A 20,541-nucleotide genomic window follows, 5' to 3' on the forward strand; every position below is an offset into this window, starting at 1 on the left:
TAGGACCCTTGGGCTGAGCTGAGCATGTGAGGCTGAGCCTAAGGTACACTCAGAGCCCAGGGTCTGAGGAGCAGCAGCCAGGAGAGGGGAACCAGGAGCTCTGAGGTCCTAGATGCCAAGAGAAGGGATGCATCACAAAGGGAAGGTTAGCTCGTGTTTGCACTCTCTCTACCTTTCCAGGGAGAAGTTGAAAACAACTCTGCAGCTGCCTAAAATAAGAGTCCCTCCTCTTTCATGACATGGAAGATGGGTGATACCTGCTGGAAATCACTATAATATCCCTTGGTTACAATAAACTAACCATGCAAAGAGCCCTGAGGGAAGACAGGGCCCTGGGGATAAAAGGACACATAAAGAGTAATTTATTAAAAGCACCTCTCTTCTCTCCTTCCATTCTCAACTCTGATTTCCTTATCCTTCTTCCTTTCCTTTCTCCTCTCCCTCCCTCCTTCTCTATCCCTTCCCCTCTTCATTTTTGAGATGGGGCCTTGCTAAATTGCCATACCCAAGCAGTCCCTGAAATGATAATGCTCCTGCCTCCACTCCTGGGGAGCTGGGGTTATAGATGCGTATCACAGGCTGCTGTACATGCTTGTTTTGGTTTTGTTTTTACTTGCCTGGCACTGTTCTGAGGAATCTACAACAAAGAGCCTTCTAATTCTCACAGAAACTTAATAACATTTTTTGTTGTTTTTACATTCTAAAATATTTAGTTACTTTGTGTGTGGGGTGGGCTGTCCCAGCATGTGCCGGGGTCAGAAGACTCAGGACACTGGGTGTCAATTGTCCTGACTTGATGAGTCATCTTGGTGGCTGGTCTCAATGAACTTTTGAAAATAGGTACTGTTTTTACAATGTCCACATAAGAAATACCAGGCACAAAGCAAGTGACTTTCTCAAGGACACAGAAGGACAGATGGCAAAGTTTTACTCTGGCTCAGGCACTCGGCCTTTCTTTGTCCCATTCCAACATCATCTCCCCATCCCCAAACCCATAACTCTCTAGAAAACAAAACCAACCAACCAACCAACCAACCCAAAATACCACCCACCCACCAACCAACCAACCAACCAACCAACCCAAAAATACCACCCACCCACCAACCAACCAACCAACCAAACAACAACAACAACAATACACAGCAAACTAGACAACAGGGCTGGGGCTGCAGTTCGGTGCAGAGCACATACCTACTATTCCTGAGTTCCAGGATGAGTCCCCAGAACAAATTCAATGCAAATGCTGGGGAATTACCTCACAAATTGGTTTATCTTCCAGAAAGCCAGGCTATTATAAAAACCTGACTGGGGCCATTGGTGGTATGGACATTTGCAGACATTCTGTGAAACCTAGAGAACCAGACAAACTCAGAAGATGGATTCTTTAGCTGCAGGGAAGGCTCAGCTCTTAAGAGCCCATACTGCTCTCCCACAGAACCTGAGTTCTGTTCCCAGCACCCACTTGGGGCAGCTGTAACTCCAGCTCCAGGCAACCTGATGCCCTCTCCTGGCTAATATGGACACTGAACTCACCTGTGCATAGCCACACAGACACACATATATGCATGTAACTAAAAATTAAAAATAAGATTTGTTATTAAAAAAGAGAGAGAGAGAAAAGAGGTAGGGACTCTTTGAGACTAGCGATGGTGTTTGCTTCTCACGCACAAGGACCTGGGTTTGATCCCCACTAATGCATACTTTGGGCATGGTGATATATACGTATCTCTCCAGCACTCAATGGAGATTGGAGGATTAGACACTCAAGGTCATCCTTGACTACATAGCAAATATGGGGCCAGCCCCCCCCCCCAAAAAAAGACATTTTGATTTGTAAAATGACTGAATTCCTGTAAATAGTAGCTTGTTTATTTGACAAAAGGCTTGGGGTGGGCGAGAAACGTCTCCAGCTAAAATGTTCACAGATCAGTTTGGCACTTTGAAGACCGACCAGAGTCTCTCTGGTGAATTATTCCTAAAATGCATGTAAGCAGCGAGAAAAGACATTTGTATTCACACCACCCTTTCAAATCATTTTACAGTGACATTTGGAGAAACGAGTCTCTGGCATGAAGCCTAGCCTGCTCGTACACACGGCTGCCACGTGAACAGTCTGGCATTGCGACTCACAAGGCATTAGAATTGAAAGACAGCATGGCCAGGCACGGGTGGTTTCACTGGCTGGAGATGAAGCTTTTTGCTGACAGGCAGCCAGACCACAGTTTCTCATTACAAACAGCAAGTGGGCTGTCTTCTTTACGCATGTGCTTTTTAGAAGTAACCACTTGCTTTTCTTTCAAAAAAAAATTTTTTTTATTTACTCAAAGAAACCCATTTTAAACATTTACTCAGTTTTTGCACATCACACTTTACATATAGATACGGGGGGATGATTTGAAGGAGTGGGTTCAGCCAGGGATCGAACTCAGGTCGCTGAGTTTGGCAGCAGGTGTCCTTGTTTGAGTCTTGCAGACTCAAAATTTCCTATTCGATCATGATTAAGGTTTATGGTCTTTGGAAAACTCTGCAGGTCTCCAGGGATGGTCAGCAGTCACTTGCAATGTTAGTTTCCCCAAACAAAAACCCAGCTGTTCACAAAGAAAGTTGTAGAAACCAGTACAACCCAGAATTCAACATTTCATAAGAACACTTTTTCTTTTCATTGAAAATAGATTCTTCTCTCATACAATACACCCTGACTGCATTTCCCCCTCCCACCCTCAGATCCACTCTCCTCCCTTTCCCTTCAGAAAAGAGCAGGCCTCCAAGAGACAACAACCAAACACAACAAAACACAATACAATGAGACAAGGCAAAAGCGCTTTTATCAAAAATGCACAAGGCAACGGAACTAGAGGAAAAGAGTCCAGGGTCCGGCAAAAGAGTCAGAGGCACACTTACTCCCACTGTTAGGAGTCCCACACAAACATCAAGCTAGCAGTCACAAAGTGTACACAGGATCTGGTGTAGACCCTGCAGCCCCCATGATTGCTGCTTCAGTCTCCATGAGCCCATGTGAGCCCTGCTTAGTTGATTCAGTGGGTGATGTCCTCCTGGTGTCCCCCACCCCCTCTTCCTCAGGATTTCCTGAGGTCTCTAGGGTGGGACCTAATGGAGACCTCCTGTTCAGACTCTCTGCATACTGTCTTGCTGTGGGTCTCTGCATCTGCTCCTATCTACTGCCTATCCCAGGAAGCCTCTCTGAAGACCACAAGGCACCAATCATAGTTGTCTTTCTGGATCTGGGTTACTTCTCTCAGGATGATTTTTTTCTAGTTGCATCCATTTGCCTGCAAGTTTCATGATGCCATTTTTTTTTTTTTAAAGTTGAGTAATACTCCATTGTGTAAATGTACCACATTTTCTTTATCCATTCTTCCATTGCAAGACATCTACATTATTTCTAGTTTCTGGTTATTATAAATAAAGCTGCAATAAGAATAGCTGAGCAAGTGTCTTTGTAATATGATGGAGTGTCCTTTGGGCACATGCCCAAGAGTGGTATAGCTGGGTCTTGAGGTAGATGGATTCCCAATTTTCTGAGAAACCACCATATTGATTTCCATAGAAGTCTGCATTCTCACCAGCAATGGAGGAGTGTTCCCCTTGCTCCACGTGTTTGCCAGCATGAGCTGTCATTTGTGTTTTTGATCTTACTCATTCCGACAGGTGTAAGATGAAATCTCAGAGTAGTTTTGATTTGTATTACCCTGGTAGCTAAAAGATGTTGGTTGAACATTTCTTTAACTGTTTCTCAGACATTTGAGATTCCTCTGTTGAGAGTTCTCTGGTTAGATCCATACCCCATTTTTAAATTGAATTGTTTGGTTTGTTGAAATCTGGTTTGTTGAGTTCTTTATATATTTTGGAAATTAGCCCTCTATCAGATGTGTAGCTGGACACCAATTGATGGTGTCCTTTGCCTTACAGAAAACTTCAATTTCATGAGGTCCCATTTATTAGTTGTCCATCTTAGTGTCTGCACTATCTGTGTTCTGTTCTGGAAGTTGTTTTCTGTGCCAATGTGTTCAAGGCTATTTCCTACTTTCTATTCTGTCAGGTTAAGTGTATTTGGTTTCCTATTGAGTTCTTTGATTCATGAGATGCTGAGAAGAAGTCAATTTTTTGTGTTCAGTGAAATGTTGTATAAATATCTGTTGGGTCTATTTGGTTTATAAAGTCTTTTAGATCCATTATTTGTCTAGTTTTTGTCTAGATGGCCTGTCCATTGGTGATAGTGGGGTACTGAAGTCTCCCACTATCAGTGTGTGACAATCAATATGTGATTTAAGCTGTAGTAGTGTTTTTTTTTTTTTTTTTTTTTTTACAAAAATGGGTGCCCTTTTGCTTGGGGCATAAATGTTAAGAATTGAAATGTCATTTTTGTTTTTGTTTTATTTTTCAGACAGGGTTTCTCTGTTTAGCTGTGGTTGTCCTGGAACTCTCTGTAGAGCAGGCTAGCCTCGAATGCACAGAGATCTGCCTGACTCTGCCTCCCATGTGCTGAGATTAAAGGTGTGTGTTGCCACTACCTGGCTTGAAATGCCATCTTGGATTTTTCCTTTGATGAGTAGGTAGTGTCCTTCTATCTTTTTTGATTAGTTTGGTTTGAAGTCTTTTTTGTTAATATTAAAATGGCTATACCAGTTTGATTCCTAGGTCCATTTGCTTGGAATATCTTTTCCAACACTTTACACCAAAGTAAAGTCTATCCTTGATGTTGAGGTGTGTTTCTTGTATGAAGCAGAAGGATGGATCTTGTTCTTAAATCCATTCTGTTAGTCTGTATCTTTTTATTGGGAAATTGGGCCCATTGATATTGAGAGATACCAGTGACCAATGATAGTTGATTCCTGTTGGTGTTGGTGGTTGTGATGTGTACCTGTGTGTGTGTGTGTGTGTGTGTGTGTGTATGTGTGTGTGTGTGTCCCTTCTTTTGGTTTTGCCGATGTGAGATTATTTCCTGTGTTTTCATGGGTGTAGTTAACTTCCTTGGGTTGGAATTTTCCTTCTAGTATGTTTTGTAGAGCTGGATTTATGATTAGATATTGTTTAAATTTGACTTTGTCATGGAATATCTTGTTTTCTCCATCTATCGTGATTGAAAGTTTTGCTGGGTACACTAGGCTGGTCTGGCATCTGTGGTCTCTTATAGAATCTGCAAAACATCTGTCCAGGGCCTTCTGGCTTTTAGAGTCTCCATTGAGAAGTTGGGTGTAATTCCAGTAGGTCTGCCTTTATATGTTACTTGGCATTTTCCCTTGCAGCTTTTAATAGTCTTTCTTTGGTCTGTATGTTTAGTGCCTTGATTACTATGTGGTGGGCTTTCTTTTCTGGTGTTCTGTATGCTTTTGGTATTCTGTATGCTTCTTTTTTCTTGCTTGCTTGTTTTTTGTTTGTTTGCCTAAGATAGGGTTTCTCTGTGCAGCCTTGGCTGTCCTGGAACTCACTCTGTAGACCAGGCTGGCCTCGAACTCACAGAGATCCACCTGCCTCTGCCTCCCAAGTGCTGGAACTAAACATGTGCCCCGCCACTGCCCAGCCTGTTCTGTAAGCTTCTTGTCCTTTTGTAAGCATATCCTTTTTCAAGCTATGAAATTTTTCTTCTATGATTTTGTGGAAATATTTTCTGGGCCTTTGAGCTGGGATTCTTCTCATTCCTCTGTTTCTATTATCCTTAAGTTTGGTCTTTTCATAATGTCCCAGATTTCCTGGATGTTTTGTGACAGGAACGTTTTAGACTTAACATTTTCTTTGACCAATGTATCCATTTATTCTATTGATTTTTTTTTTAAATGCCTGAAACTCTCCCTTTTGTCTCTTGTATTCTGTTGGTGAAGCTTGCCTCTGTAGTTCCTGTTCAAATTTCTATTTCCATTTTCAGGTCTTGAGCAGTTTTATTGGCTTCCTTTCTTTAAGGGATTTATTCATTTCCTCCAATTGTTTGTGTTTTCCTGAATTTCTTTATGGGATTTATTCATTTCCTCTTTAAGGACCTCTATCATCTTCATGTAGTTGGTTTTAAAGTCTTTTCCTTAAAAAGAAATATCCAGGGCCTACTGTGGTAGAATAGCTGGCTTATCTCTGGGGGAGACATATTGTCCTGGCTATTACTGATTGTGTTTTTATGCTGGCATCTAGGCATCTGGATTTGAAATTATTATAGGTCTAGGCGCTGATTTCTGGGTTTGTTTGGTTGGCTGAGTATTTTGTTCCTTGGTTTCTGTTTCCTCTCGGGATTTTGGAGAGTGTTGCCTGTTTTATTGGCCTTCGTGGCTGGTGTGTTCACAGGGTATGCTAGCTGTTGCTCGATGCTGGGATGCAGCAATGATGAGGAGGTCAGGGTGGGGGAGGGAGGTCAGAGGGAATGGTCTGTGGGACCCACAAAAGTCATAGACAGGAGGGAGGGAAAGCTGCAGCTGGCATTCTGTAGCAGTGCTGGGGGTGACCCTGAGGACTGGGTCTGGGGGAGCAGAGAGTGGAGAAGGTGCTCAGCAGCTTATCTGGTCTTTTCATAAGAACATCTTAGCATCCAAAATGAAACCCTCAAAAGGACACCTCCAAAGTCTTCCGAGGTTACCTGCTTTGTGAAACTTTAAACATTAGTTAATTACAGAGCCCTGGTAGACGCCTTTTCATTGTAAGGACAAAATTCATTTCTTCCATAATGTGAAAATACTATACAGCAAGCACTTCACCTGTTTTAAGGAACATTTAGATTTAGAAAAAGTCAATCAAGGAAAATAAAGAAAGAAAGAATACAAAGGAGAGAGAGAGAGAGAGAGAGAGAGAGAGAGAGAGAGAGAGAGAGTCAATCAACTCCTGTCACCAGAGGGCACCAATGCTCAAGTTGCTAGGACAACAGCAAACTATAGGGTCACAGGATAGGTATCATCTGGGGTCTGTGCACTGGTCTCATTCAATTCTGTCTGAAGACTGAGTTCCTTCTTCAGGGAAGGTCTTTCCTGCATGTGTTCACAGCTCCATCTGGAATTTAACAACTCTCCTGCCACACAGTCTCAGCAGTAGCCCATAGATTCACCCACCTCCCATGTATGCATTGAGCACTTCCTGTGCGCCTAGTAAAAACAGCAATGGGTGCCATGGGCAGCATCCCTGTCTTCAGGAGCCTGCACTTCAAGGGGCAGAACGATTTTAACAACCGACCCAGCCAAATACAAGACAGAGTCTAGAAAGGGCAGAGTAGGAGAGATGAAAATATCTGATTGGGACATCTGTATTTTATGTTTATTTAAAGTGTATGCGTGGTGGGGGAGGTAACCCTGCCACAGTGCTCGTGTTGAGGTAAGAGGCTAGCTTAAATAAAGGACAGAATTCTCTCCTTTTATAATATGGGTTCTGGGTCATTAGGTTTGGTGGCGGGCACCTTACCCACTGAACCATCCTACCAGCACCACCACCACCACCCCTTCCATCCCCTTCTTCTTCTTTTTGTTTTTGATTTTTTGAGACAGGGTTTCTCTGTGTATGTAGACCAGGCTGTCCTGGAACTCACAGAGATCCACCTGCTTCTACCTCCAGAGTACTGGGATTAAAGGTGTGTGCTACTACGGCCCCGCTTATCTTCTTATTTTTAACTAAAAAAAAGAAAATAAATAAATAAAAACTTTTTTTTTTTTTTTTTTTTTTTTTTTTGAGAGTCTCACTATATAGGTCAGCCTGGCCTAGGACTCACATTCCCTCTGCTTCCTCTCGGGGATACTGGGGTCTCAGCCATGCACCATCATGCCCAGATCTTTTAAGGGTCTGCGAAGGCCAGTCAGTGTCTGTAATGAAACATCCCTGGGCCCCTCCCAGACAGCTTTTTCTCCTGCGGTGGCCCCACCCACTCCCTCTCCACGCTGCCTTCTTTTGTCTCCCGGTGTCCATGTTACCCTGATACTGCTTGCCCTTGCCGGCACTTAGAACTCCTTCCTCATGGGCTGAGCTGTCTCGCTCCTCTCAATCTGTCGGCTGAAGCCACAATTGTCAGTGTAACTGGATTTGAATGGGGTGGGGGAGCTGTGAACACAACAAATGAGGTCTCAAGGGTTGGGTCCTAATGCTGTAAGATTGTGTCCTCAGGAAGAGAGACCAGCTCTACCCCCATGCCTCCCGGCACAGAGGGTTATATGAGGACACGGCACAGAGGAAAAACAACTGTCTCTAAGCCAGGAAAAGTTCTCACCTGAATTCAACCTTGATGCTGGATTTCAGATTTCAGAAATGTGAGAAAAACACATAGTCTGCTGTTCAAGGCACACAGCTATTTTGCACAACAGCCTTGAAGAATCTAGAGTGTAGATGAAGATCTCTCACCTGCCTCTTTCTGTGTAAGCTGCTCCTCTCAAAGTCTTTAGCTCACACAGTAGGATATTGGTGGGTTCAGAGAGGTTAGGACACCGAACAGCATCTGAAGTGGGGAGGACTTACAGTACTGATGAATCTGCTATAGAAAAGTGTGGAGGACGCTGAACCTAAGTAAGGGTTAGAGGCGAAGGGAGCAGGGTACAGGGGTGTGTGGGGACCTTTCCAAGAGCTGAAGGAGGGAGGGGTAAGTGCAAAGGCTAAGGGAGTACAGTAGGGGAAGAGTAAGTGCATGCAGGGCTGGTGCAGAGGGGTGAAGGGACCGGTCAGCAGAGCCCCATGAACACTGTGGGCCCTGAGCTGTGGGCGTGAGTAGGGTCTACATCTTAGCTTCAGGCAGTGCAAAGTCTTAGGATGAGTTGGAGCAAAGTGCTAGGACTAGACCGAGCCCAGGGGCAGGGCTACCTCTTGGATCCAGAATATCCTTTCAAGGTTCCTGTTCTGAAGGGTTGCTCTGTTAGGAGTAGGTATTTCCGACAGACTGGTCCCCCAGCTGCACCAGCCCCAAATAACACACAGACTCTGTATTAGATATACTCATTTTGGCCAGTTACTTGTTTCTTATCGGCTAGCTCTCTCTTAAATATTAACCCATTTCTATTAATCTAAGTGTTTCCATGTGGTCTCATCTTACCGGAGAGTAGGGCCCTCATTCTGTTCTCTCCAGTCTCTCCATGCTGACTCTTCCCTACTACTTCTTCAAATCCTCCTTGTCTCCTAGTCCTGCCTATCTTGCTTTCCTATTGGCCAACAGTGCTTTATTCATTAACCAGTATGAGAAATATATATACAGAATGACATCTCCCATCATTACTCTCTAGACTTTGGTGAGAAATGGTGAAGCCTTTAAGAGGCAGGGCCTAGTGGAAGGAGGTCAGGTCATTGCTGGCATGCCTTTGAAGGGAGATACTGAGACTCTCTTCCCATTTCATCTCGTACTTCTACCACAGGACAGGGTCCAGTGATTAGTACTGAAGCCCCTGAGAGGCTGAGCCAGAATAAATCTTTCTTCCTTGTAAGTTGTTATCCTGTCCCAAATGAGATGTCTATATCAACCCCCACCCCCAGGTGCTCAGGGGACAGCTCAGGAGAGGAGGTGCAAAGGATGTAGGAGGGTGGGGAGGAGTTCTGGGAAATGCTGGTGTCTGGGTATGATGTGGTTGTTGCACTCAGGGACTCACGGAAGCTGGGGGAACCATACAAGATCAGCCAAAGCTCTGGCATAGATAGGATAGATGATCTTCAGGATATGCCTGCCACTTACTGAGGAGCTGATAGTTTCCAAGGGAAGGACAATCATTATTTTTTACTTTGTGGGACCACTCGTAGGATCCCCATGCCCCAGTGGATGGGCCTATACCCATGCACATGTGGGCTGCACTATCTGGACTGGCTTAATGGTAATTAAAAAAAGAAAGACTTGAAGTTGGGAAGGGGACATGTTGAGGGGATATAGGAGCAATTGAAGGGGGAAGTGAGGTACAGTTATGGTCATATTTCATCGTGTACTCATATGCAATTATGAAGAATAAAGAATTCTTCAAAAAGTTGATTATCTTGGGTATTTTGCCACAACAACGATGATCTTACTAAGAACAAGTTAGTGACATTTTAGAATTGACCCAGGAAAGGCTGGTGGTCTGGACGTTTCAGAGGTGTCAGGAAAGAGGGAAAGGGTCTCCTTGGAAATGTATGTCTGATCAGACCTGAGAGGGACAAGAGAGGAAGGTTTCAGCCTAGTGTAAGGTTTGTGCTGAACGGGATGAAAAGCACAGCTGGCACAAGGAGGCAGCCCTGAAGCTGAGAGGAAGCCTTAGTGAGGGTCAGCTAAGGACACAGACAGGAGAGCTGAGCTGGAAGGAGGAGGGACTAAGGATGAGTCAGTCTGGAGCAGGATGGGTCTGAGCATGATGACTTTGCAGGAGTAGCTCCAGGGGAGGTGTCTGTGTGCAGGCAGCTCTCTAAAGCCAGCAGGAAGCAGCAGACAGGGAAAAGAAGGATGGGGTGGCCAGACTTGGAGTTGGAAGTGAGAAGCTCAGATCAAACGAGCTTAGAGAGGGGACTGAGAGAAGAGGCCAGGACAGAGCTCCAGAAAGATACAGAAGACTCTATTCTAGGTTGGAGGAGTGTAGGATGAAGATGGAGAAGGTTGATGGAGAGGGGGGGAGAGGGAGGAAGGGAGTGAGGGAGATAGATAGATAGATAGAGAGAGAGAGACAGACAGAGAGAGAGAGAAACTATTAAGACCAAGATGGAGCATACATTATAGAAAAAGGACATGGAATTGTTTGTAGCAGAAAATGTTGCCTGTGGGTAAGACACACTGTCCTACAGAACTCCACCTAGGTGGCAGTGGCTCTGGTGACAGCCATTTTGGCATTATGGCCTGCAGTGAGGGAAGGGGAATCTGGGGAGGGAAGATAATGCCCCAGAAGAGGAAGGAAGGTGTTGGGAATAGAGGAGAATGGGGAGTGAGTGAACAAGCATTGTGTGTGTGTGTGTGTGTGTGTGTGTGTGTGTAGGCCAAAAGTTGATGTCATGTGTCATCCTCTGTTGTTCCTTGCCTTAGCTCTTGAGACAGCCTCCCTCACCTCTTACTGACCTGGAACTCACTACTTTGTCTAGGCAGGCTGGCCAGCACACTCAGGTCTTTGTCTCCAGCTCCCCAGTGCTGGCTTATAGAGTGCATAGCTCTGCTCACCTTTTACATGGGGGCTGGGATCGAACTCAGATCCTTATGTTTGTATGGCAGGCACTTTCTTGACTGAGCTATCTCCCCTGCCTCTGATTTGACTTTCAAGACAGTCTGTTATCAATTTCTCTCATTGCTGTGGCAGAATATGTGACAGAAGACATGTCTTAGGGGAAAAACTTGGATTATGGCTTCCTAGACTTCAGCCACTACTTTTACTTACATTTGTTATGGCAATGGGAGCACATGGAGGAGTGAGTTCACTTTACGATGGACAGGAAGTAGACATGAAGGAAGGGACCAGGGATCGATTCCAACCTTCACGGGGCACACCCAGTGATCTGTTTACTCCAGCTAGGCTTTGTCTCCTAAAAGTAGTTCCTCCACTCCGTGTCATGCCCCCCCCCCCTCCACCAATGGCACCAAGGAGTGAAAATGAAACATGCTTAATGCTGATGGGGAGAATCTACAGGGAAGAGGAGAGTGCAGCAGTAGCAGAGTTAATGCCTCCACAGGGAGGCAACTGAGCAGGGATCTAGAGTCCCCAGAGAGGATGAAAGGAGTGGCATAGTTTATTATAGGAGAGAGAGAGAGAGAGAGAGAGAGAGAGAGAGAGAGAGAGGGAGGAGAAGGGGAAGCGGTGGCTGTGCGGCTTTGGTGAGGGATCGGACTGGCATCCTCTTGTGGGTGCTTCTCTTTCTTTGGGTGAAGAGGGTTGAGGTGATCTGCTGGGGAAGGACTGGAGCCACAGAGCTGCAGTATGGGAGGAGGCACAGGTCAGGACAGAACCAACTCCAGAAGCCAGGAAAGGCTGAGAGGTCAGGGTGATGTCTGAGAAGTTCCCGGATGTGAGCCAATCAGAAGGTAGGAAGCACCAGGCCTGTGGTTTCAGACAGGTGACCATTTGGTGCGACTAGGTCAAGGGTGTGTCCCTGAGTGCAGGCTTCTGAGGAGAGAGAAAAACAGAAGTGAGATGACGCTGGAGTGGATACCAAGGTCACTGAAGATTCACACAGGACTTGGGAACGAGAATTCAAATGCAGAACTAAAACTTTTGAGGGACATCAGTAACTCACACCGATTGGGGTTTTGACATAAGTAGCCGAGTCCTGTGATGGGGGATGTCCTTCTGTATACTGTGAACATGTTTCTCTTATTGTTTGATGAATAAAGCTGTTTCTGCAGGATGTAGCCAAGCAAGAAGTATACGTGGGACTACCAGACTAAGAATGCTGAGAAGGGGAGTAGAGAGAGTGAGTTGCTAGAGAGATGCCACGTAGCTACTGGGAAAGTAGGATGCCTGGGCATTCTCTGGTAAGATAAGGCCATTTGGAAACACATAGATTAATAGTTATGGGTTAATAATTAAGAGAGAGCTAGCCAGTAAGAAGCTTAAGCCACCAGCCAAACAGTTTGTCGTTAATATAAGCCTCAGTGTATTTATTTGGGACTAAAAGGCTGCAGCACCAGTTGGGACAGAAACTTCCATCTACAGTCCTGGAAACAAGGCATCAGACTGAATATGAGATCAGTTTTCCTCTGGTTGATAAAGGTCTGCACAGCCTTTGCAAGGGTTTGCTTTCTTCAGACTATGATGAAATCTACTTAGTCAGATGTGCTAGTGTGCGGCATTACCCCCAAACACCATGTGATCCGATCCATTGTGTGGTCAGTGAATGCAACCTCCCCAAGAAAAGTCAGCCCCAAAGCAGACTAAGTCAAGGATGTCATGCTATAGTGGCACAGTTTCCTTTTTAAATAATTAATGTTTAGTTTGGATTTTATATACTGCTATCTAGCTAAACTCAAACCTACATGTTAGCCCTGGTATACTTTAAACATTTTTCAGGTATTTTATTTCTTTGTGCATAATTATATGGGCAGGTGCTCACGTGTGTGGATATATAGGGAGGCCAGAAACCAACCTTGGGTGCTGTTCCTCTGGTGCCATCTACATGTTTATTTTTCTATATAAAAAGGTTATTTATTATCACACATACACACATATCAGAGGACAACTTTTGGGAGTCAGTCCTTTAACTATATGGGTCCCTGGGATGGGACTAGGGTTGTAAGGCTTGATGGCAAGTGTCTCTATCTGCTGAGCCATCTCACTGGTCCACATCTTGTTTATTTTTGAGCTAGGGTCTCTCACTGGCCTAGAGTCTACCAAGTAGGCTAGTCTGGTGGTCAGTGAGCCCTGGGGACACACTTATGTTCACCTCACTAACGCTGGGATACTAAGTACATGCCACACTACCTGGATTCTTTATTTATGTTCTGGCAGTCATACTTAGATGCCCATGTTGGCAACATAAGCACTTTACTGACTGAGTACCCGGATGTGTTTTAATGTTATAAAGTGGTTTGTAGGATCTGTTATCAGACTCCCTTTCCTGGCCTGATTAATCCAAAGTTGGTGGGATCTCTACTTCAAATGGTACATTCTCAAAATCCATTTCTGTCTTAGTAGAATTTGACTATAATAGATTTTAATATCTTTATTGAAGACTGATACTCATCTCACATAGTCTGATTTCAAATTCAAAGCAAACTGCCTCTTGTTATGTCTTTCAGAGGGAATATTTCTCTATTCCTTACCCACTTGGAAATGTAAACCCAAAGGTCTTCTTACTAAAAAGCAACAGACTTAGCTGGATGGTAGTGGCACACACCTTTAATTCCAGCACTGAGGAGGCAGAGGCAGGTGGATCTCTGTGAATTTGAGGCCAGTCTGGGCTGCAGAGCGAGTTCCAGAACAGCTAGGGCTACACAGAGAAACCCTGTCTCAAAAAAACCAAACCAAACAAATAAAAGCACAGACTTGATAGAACCGTGTGTTTATTGTGAGTGTCTACAGATGGGTCAGTACTTGAACACTAGAGATGCTATTCTAGGAATACTGTTACTGGGACAAGCAGTTATTATTAGTTCTAACAGATACATCCCTGGCTGGGATCTCCTCTGATCTCCTGGATGAATTTCTGTTTACAAGGTCTTCTGTTGGTTGCAAGACGTAGGCTTCAGAGTCATTCCAGACCATTAGATGAGAATTCACTGTTCCAGGCTCTGGGCTAACATTTGATACACATCAGATTTAAACATCATGAAGTCCCATAAGGGTTTGTGTTTTTTGTTTTTTAATTACTGTTCTATGGCTTGAGAAGCCCAGAGAGTCTTTGTACTTGCCTCATGAACATAAACAAGTGAGCAAAACTTGGATTCAAGGTAAACCAGTCTAAATCCAGAATCCTTTTGTCAGTTGTGATAAAAATGCATGTTGCACACATACGTGTGTGTGTGTGTGTGTGTGTGTGTGTGTGTGTGTGTGTGAGAGAGAGAGAGAGAGAGAGAGAGAGAGAGAGAGAGAGAGAGAGAGAGAGATTAAGAAATTTGGGAACAAAAGAAGCCAAAATGGTGAGACACCATTGTAAAGAGATATGTTTTTAAATTTTATTTTCAGAAGTTTAGATCCTCAGAAACCCACTTAAATGGTGGGTGACCTGTTTGTACTTCCAGCACTGGAATGGAACAATGGAACAGGGGACCTCCAGGATAAACTGTCTACTGAGATTATTATTATTATTTTGTTTTTTTCAAGATAGGGTTTCTCGGTACAGGCTTGGCTGTCCTGAAACTTGTTCTGTAGACCAGGCTGACCTAGAACTCACAAAGATCCATCTGCCTCTGCCTCATAAGTGCAGGCATTAAAGGCATGTGCTTACTGAAACTATTGAATAATGATCAAGGATGATTCCAAACACCAATATCAGGTTTCCATATACTAGTACAATCATACCTGCATGCCCCCTGTGCCTAAACACACAGAAAAGCATGCAAACACAATATGTGTACAACATACACATAGACATAGACCAAAACAAAAATGATGGAAAAAAAAAAAGGTATAGCTTGTCTGAAACCCCCAAGACCTTAAAAAGCCACCTTCTTAGTTGGTCTACATAAAGTCATGTTCATTAACTGCCACTTGGTATGTGTGTGTGTGTGTGTGTGTGTGTGTGTGTGTGTGTGTGTGTGTGCGCGCGCGTGCGCGCGCGCTCTGTATAGATCACTCTGTATAGATCAAGCTGGCCTTGAACTCACAGAGATCTGCCTTCCTCTGCCTCCTAAATGCTGAGATTAAAGAGGTGTACCACCATTGCCCAGCCAATTGTTACATTTTATTCAATGTCCCCATTTTTTGAAAAATAACATTTGCTCAGCATGGTAACACCGTTAATCTCACCATTTGGAAGGCAGAGGCAGGTGAACCTCTCTGAGTTTGAGGCCAGCCTGGTGAGACCTTATCTTAAATAAAATAAAAAGTAGAATAGGCATAGGATTTGCACCCATCAACCCTTTATTTTCCTCATTTTTTCACTTTGTCACTTATCTTGTCTGTCTTCTAGAAGCAACAGGAAGTTTAAATTCCTCCTAGAGACTTCCAGCACCCTCATTTCTGCAACTAGATACTCTTGAACTTTCGTTTCTTAAACAAAATGAACTTATTTATTACATAACTAAGCTTCCATCCGCCCTTCCTGTCCAGTGGCATAGATCTATGAAAAGGGGAACTATGGTTGTTCCACTTAGAAGTCCCTGACTCACCACTGAGAAGGAATGACAGACTTCTGTAAGCACCTCTTTCTCCAGGCACAAAGCTACACGTGTGCATTTTGGAACAACATCAGACCTATTTTCTGAGTCCTGAAGCTTCTAAGATGCCAATAAGGGATGTGGAAATGCCCCATATTTATTGTCACCTGGAGTAAAATAAAGTATACATAAACTGGTATATATGATTCTTATCTTACTAAAGAAGGGTCTGAAATGGCACCTTTCTCTCAAACATGAACAATACTTAATATTGCTGTAACAATGTGCTGTAACAAAACAATGTAGTGAAGATGATAGATTTATTTCTTACACTGTCAAGAGCTGTTGAGGTCAAGGTTAAGGCCAACATGTTAGCTGATTCAGTATGTGGTGAGGGCTTATAGCTGTTTACCTGGTGGCACCAGAAGGACTCTGTGTTCCCGTGGTACATGACAGAAGAACAAAGGCTCATCTAATTCCCCCTGAGACTTTGCACACAGGTGTTGATTTGCTTGATGAAAGTCGGGTCTTTCATGACTTAATCAGTTATTAAAGGCCTCACATCTTAATCTTGGATATAAATTTTGACATACATCCAAACAATAGGGTTTTTTTATATACTGGCTATTTCTTTATTTCTTTATTTGTGTTTGTCTGTCATTTATGTCTGTGTATGTATACAAAGGTACATCCATGTGGAGGTCAGAGGTTAATGTCCGGGAGCACTCTTTGATCACTGTCTGCCTTATGTTTTGAGATAGAGTCTCTCACTGGACTTGGAGTGAACTGATTTGTCTACACTGGCTGACTGTAAAACCCCAGGAGTCTTCCTTTCTTCCCTTCCTCAGCACTGGGATTACAAGTGTGACACCACCCCTGCTGTTTTAATTGGGTCTTTCTTGGGGATCCAAACTCTAAGTGAACCATTTCCTCAGGGCCAACTACATTAGACAGTCAGGCAAGGCTTCATGAGATACCAACAAAACCTGAGGTTATGTAGATACAAAAGCAATGTCCGTGCTAGGAACAAGAGGCCCTGTCTAACCTGATGGATCTAGGTGACCCACACCTATAAAATTCGGCCATGCCATTGGTAACACTTGCCATTTTTCTTAGGGTTGTATAAAGTCTCCTAGTGTCTACAATTCCCTCGGTGGCCATTTGAGTCACAGGGAAGAAAAATAATCAGCAGAAAGCATGGAATGAATAGTGACAGCATGAGGAAGAGATGCTCATGGCTATGACCCACTCACAGACTTTTGAAATATAGGTCGGATGGAGAGGAAGTGAAACTTCCTATTGAAGTTTCATTTATAGCATGTGTCTGGAAATTGCTAAATGTAATTTCTTGGTGTAAAATAAACTGCGGAAATCTGGGCTGTGTCCGTCTGCTGTATGTTTATGGAAGCCATTCTGTCTGAAACTGAGATGTTGTGAAATTATATAGTGGCACGAACAGCCACAATTAGTATAACAGATGTGACCCTCTTCCTCAACTCAAAAGCTGTCAGGATCTCAGCAACAGGATCCAGAAACTATCTGGGAATTCCTAAAATCCATACAATCTTACCCATGTGAAGGACATCGATGTTTTATCTGCTACACATTCCTTTGTGTGTCTTAGTACTTTCTACCTTCCTTTTTTAGTGACTTAAAAACAAATAAGCACGGGCTACAATGATAGTTCACTTGGTAAAGTGTTAGCTTTGAGGAGGTAGAGATAAGAGGACCTTCAGGGCTTCAGGTTCTGATAAATGGATGAGCTCCAAGGCCCAATGAGAGACCCAATCTCAAAAGGTTGAACAAAAAAAGAGGGCCAGAAAGATGGCTCAGTAGATTAGATGCCTGCTGTGTAAGTGTGAAGACTAGAGTTGGGATCTCTCCAAACCACGTAAAAGACAGGCAGACAGACATGGTGGTCACTTGTCACCCAGTACTGGGGCGGCTAGGGACAGAGAATTCTCAGGGCAAGATAAATAGCCAGACTAGCTGGAATGGCAAGCTCTGGGTTCTGTGAGAGACCCTGCCTCCATAAATGCAGTGAGGAACAGTAAGACACCTGACATCAACTGGCTGGGACCTCTTGGTATCTAGAGGTCCCCAATGGTGGTTTCACAATAAAGATGGGTTTGAGGAAAACCATATAAATTTCTTCAATTCAATGTCATAACCATCACCCTTGATTTTGTCTATAGTACACTTCTATTTGGGATTTTTATTCTAGATCAACATGAGGAGTGTGATACTTAACCCTTATTGTCAACTCGACTAGCCTTAGAATCCCCTACGATGTTTCAAGGGACCCTACATTGAGTAACAGAGATCTGCCTGCCTCTGCCCGCAGAGTGCTGGGATTAAAGATGCATGTGTGCCACCACGCCCTGGCCTCTCTTCTGTTGCTTTGTTGCTTCTGTCAGGTATTTTGTCACATCTAGGAGAGCTGTGAGAGCGGTGGTGCTGATGGATGCCTCTGCTGACTGCCATGCCACGGTGGGGTCGCTGCCACAAGCTCTGTAGTAAGAGAGACCCTGATCCCCATCCGGGTCAGCCCTAGTGATTCCGTTCTCTGTGTCAGTGCCTGGTTAGAGGGAGGGCTCTGCAGGCCGTAGTGTCAGAATCTGGCGGCTTCCTGGCGTCAGAATCTCTCACCTGGAAAGTGAATTTACATCAAAGCCCATCCTGGTGGCCACATATCCTGTTCCCCAGCCCTTTTCCTGCCTCCTGCCTGGGACTCAAGGAGTCTGATGGCAGGCTTGTGATTTAAGAAGGGCTGGAGGCTGCTGTGTTTGCAGTGAAGACCCTAAAGAATGGCCACCATCTGTGACTCTGTCACGAAACTGACAGAATGGAATTAAAATGGGTCCTGCACGCTTAAATCATCAAACTGTGGAGCAACTTATATTGAAACCTTCGGGAAGAATGTGGGAGAATGAATGGATTTCTCCTGACCTGAGAGTCAGAGTCAATGAGCACTGTCTGCTGTTTGCTCCCCCAGACACTCCAGCTATCAGGGCAAGTATCTTTATTATTATTATTATTATTATTATTATTATTATTATTATTATTATTATTATTGAGATAGAGTTTCTCTGTGTGGCTGTCCTGGAACTTACTCTTTAGACCAAGCTGGCCATGAACTCAGAGATCCATCTTGAAAATGCTGGGATGTACTCTACCACCACCTGGCCATACATACATACATTTTTTAAAGTTTTTTTTTTTATTTTAGGGCCCACTCTTAATCCTAACCTATAGGAGGTGGAGACAAGTGGATCTCTGTGAGTTCAAGGCCAGCCTGGTCTACAGAATAAGTTCTGAGACAGTCAGGGTTACACAGAGAAAAACAAAAAAAAATCAAACAACCAAACAAAAAAATATTTATTTATTTTAATTGTATGTGTATGGGTGTCATGTATGACTGCGAACCATGTGTGTGCTTAGTACCCAAGGAGGCCAGAAGAGGGTGTCAGATCTCCTTGAACTAGACAGATAGTTGTGTGTTACCATGTAGTGCTGGGAATCGAACACTGATCCTTAGGAAGACCAACCAACCTGTGCTCTTATCCATCTCTAGCATATATATATATATATATATATATATATATATATATTATATATATTTTTTTTTAAGAACTAAGTCTTTGAAATCCAGTTTCCTACTCCTAGTGTGCACCTCGGTTCAGACTAGTTATGTCAGAAGCGCACAGCAGCCACACGGTTTAATGTTTACTGTAGTGGACATCAAGCTCTGCATGGTTGACCATCACACAGATTCTGACTCAGTGTGCTCCAGCTCTTCGGAGTTGTGGTGAGAGTCAGAATCGCCATGGAAACAGACCTCTGCCATGTTTGCCTGAGAATTTCTGGATTGTGTTAATTAAGGTGGGAAGGCCCACCCTAAGTGTGGGTGACACCATTTCATGGGCTGCAGTCCCCTCCTGAGTAAAACACACAAGCTGGAGCAGCTTTTCTGTCTCCTTGCTTCCTGACTGCAGATGCATTGTGGTCAGCTGCCTCTCCTGGACCAGTCTTCTTTGTTATGATGGACTGAGGCAAAATAAACCCTTTCTTCCTTAAGTTTCTTTTTTCTGGTATTTGATCTCAGCAGTGAGAAAAGGAGCCCATTCAAGTGTTTTTAAAGCTCTTGGATCTTCCCATGAGACATTGTATTAGTTACTTTTCTGTAGCTGTAGTAAAGCACCATGACCAAAAAGCAACTTATGGAAGAAAGGGTTTATTGGGTTACAATTCCAGGGGAGTGACAATCTGTCATGGCAGGGAGGCATGGCAGCAGTGAGTGGCAGGCATGGCCGGGAATGACAGGCATGGCTTGGAGTGGCAGGCATGGCAGTGAGTGACAGACATGGCAGGGAGTGACAGGCATGGCCGTGAGTGACAGGGACTGACAGGCATGGCAGTGAGTGGCAGACATGGCAGTGAGTGACAGGCATGGCAGTGAGTGACAGGGAGTGACAGGCATGGCCGTGAGTGACAGGCATGGCAGTGAGTGACAGGGAGTGACAGGCATGGCAGTGAGTGATAGGCATGGCAGTGAGTGACAGGGAGTGACAGGCATGGCAGTGAGTGGCAGACATGGCAGGGAGTGACAGGCATGGCTTGGAGTGGCAGGGAGTGACAGGCATGGCTGTGAGTGGCAGACATGGCAGTGAGTGACAGGCATGGCAGTGAGTGACAGGCATGGCCGTGAGTGACAGGCATGGCAGTGAGTGACAGGCATGGCAGTGAGTGACAGGGAGTGACAGGTATGGCAGTGAGTGACAGGCATGGCAGTGAGTGACAGGGAGTGACAGGCATGGCAGTGAGTGGCAGACATGGCAGGGAGTGACAGGCATGGCTGTGAGTGGCAGACATGGCAGTGAGTGACA

Source organism: Phodopus roborovskii, unplaced genomic scaffold, assembly GCF_943737965.1.
Source record: "Phodopus roborovskii unplaced genomic scaffold, PHOROB, whole genome shotgun sequence".
NCBI lineage: Eukaryota > Metazoa > Chordata > Mammalia > Rodentia > Cricetidae > Phodopus > Phodopus roborovskii.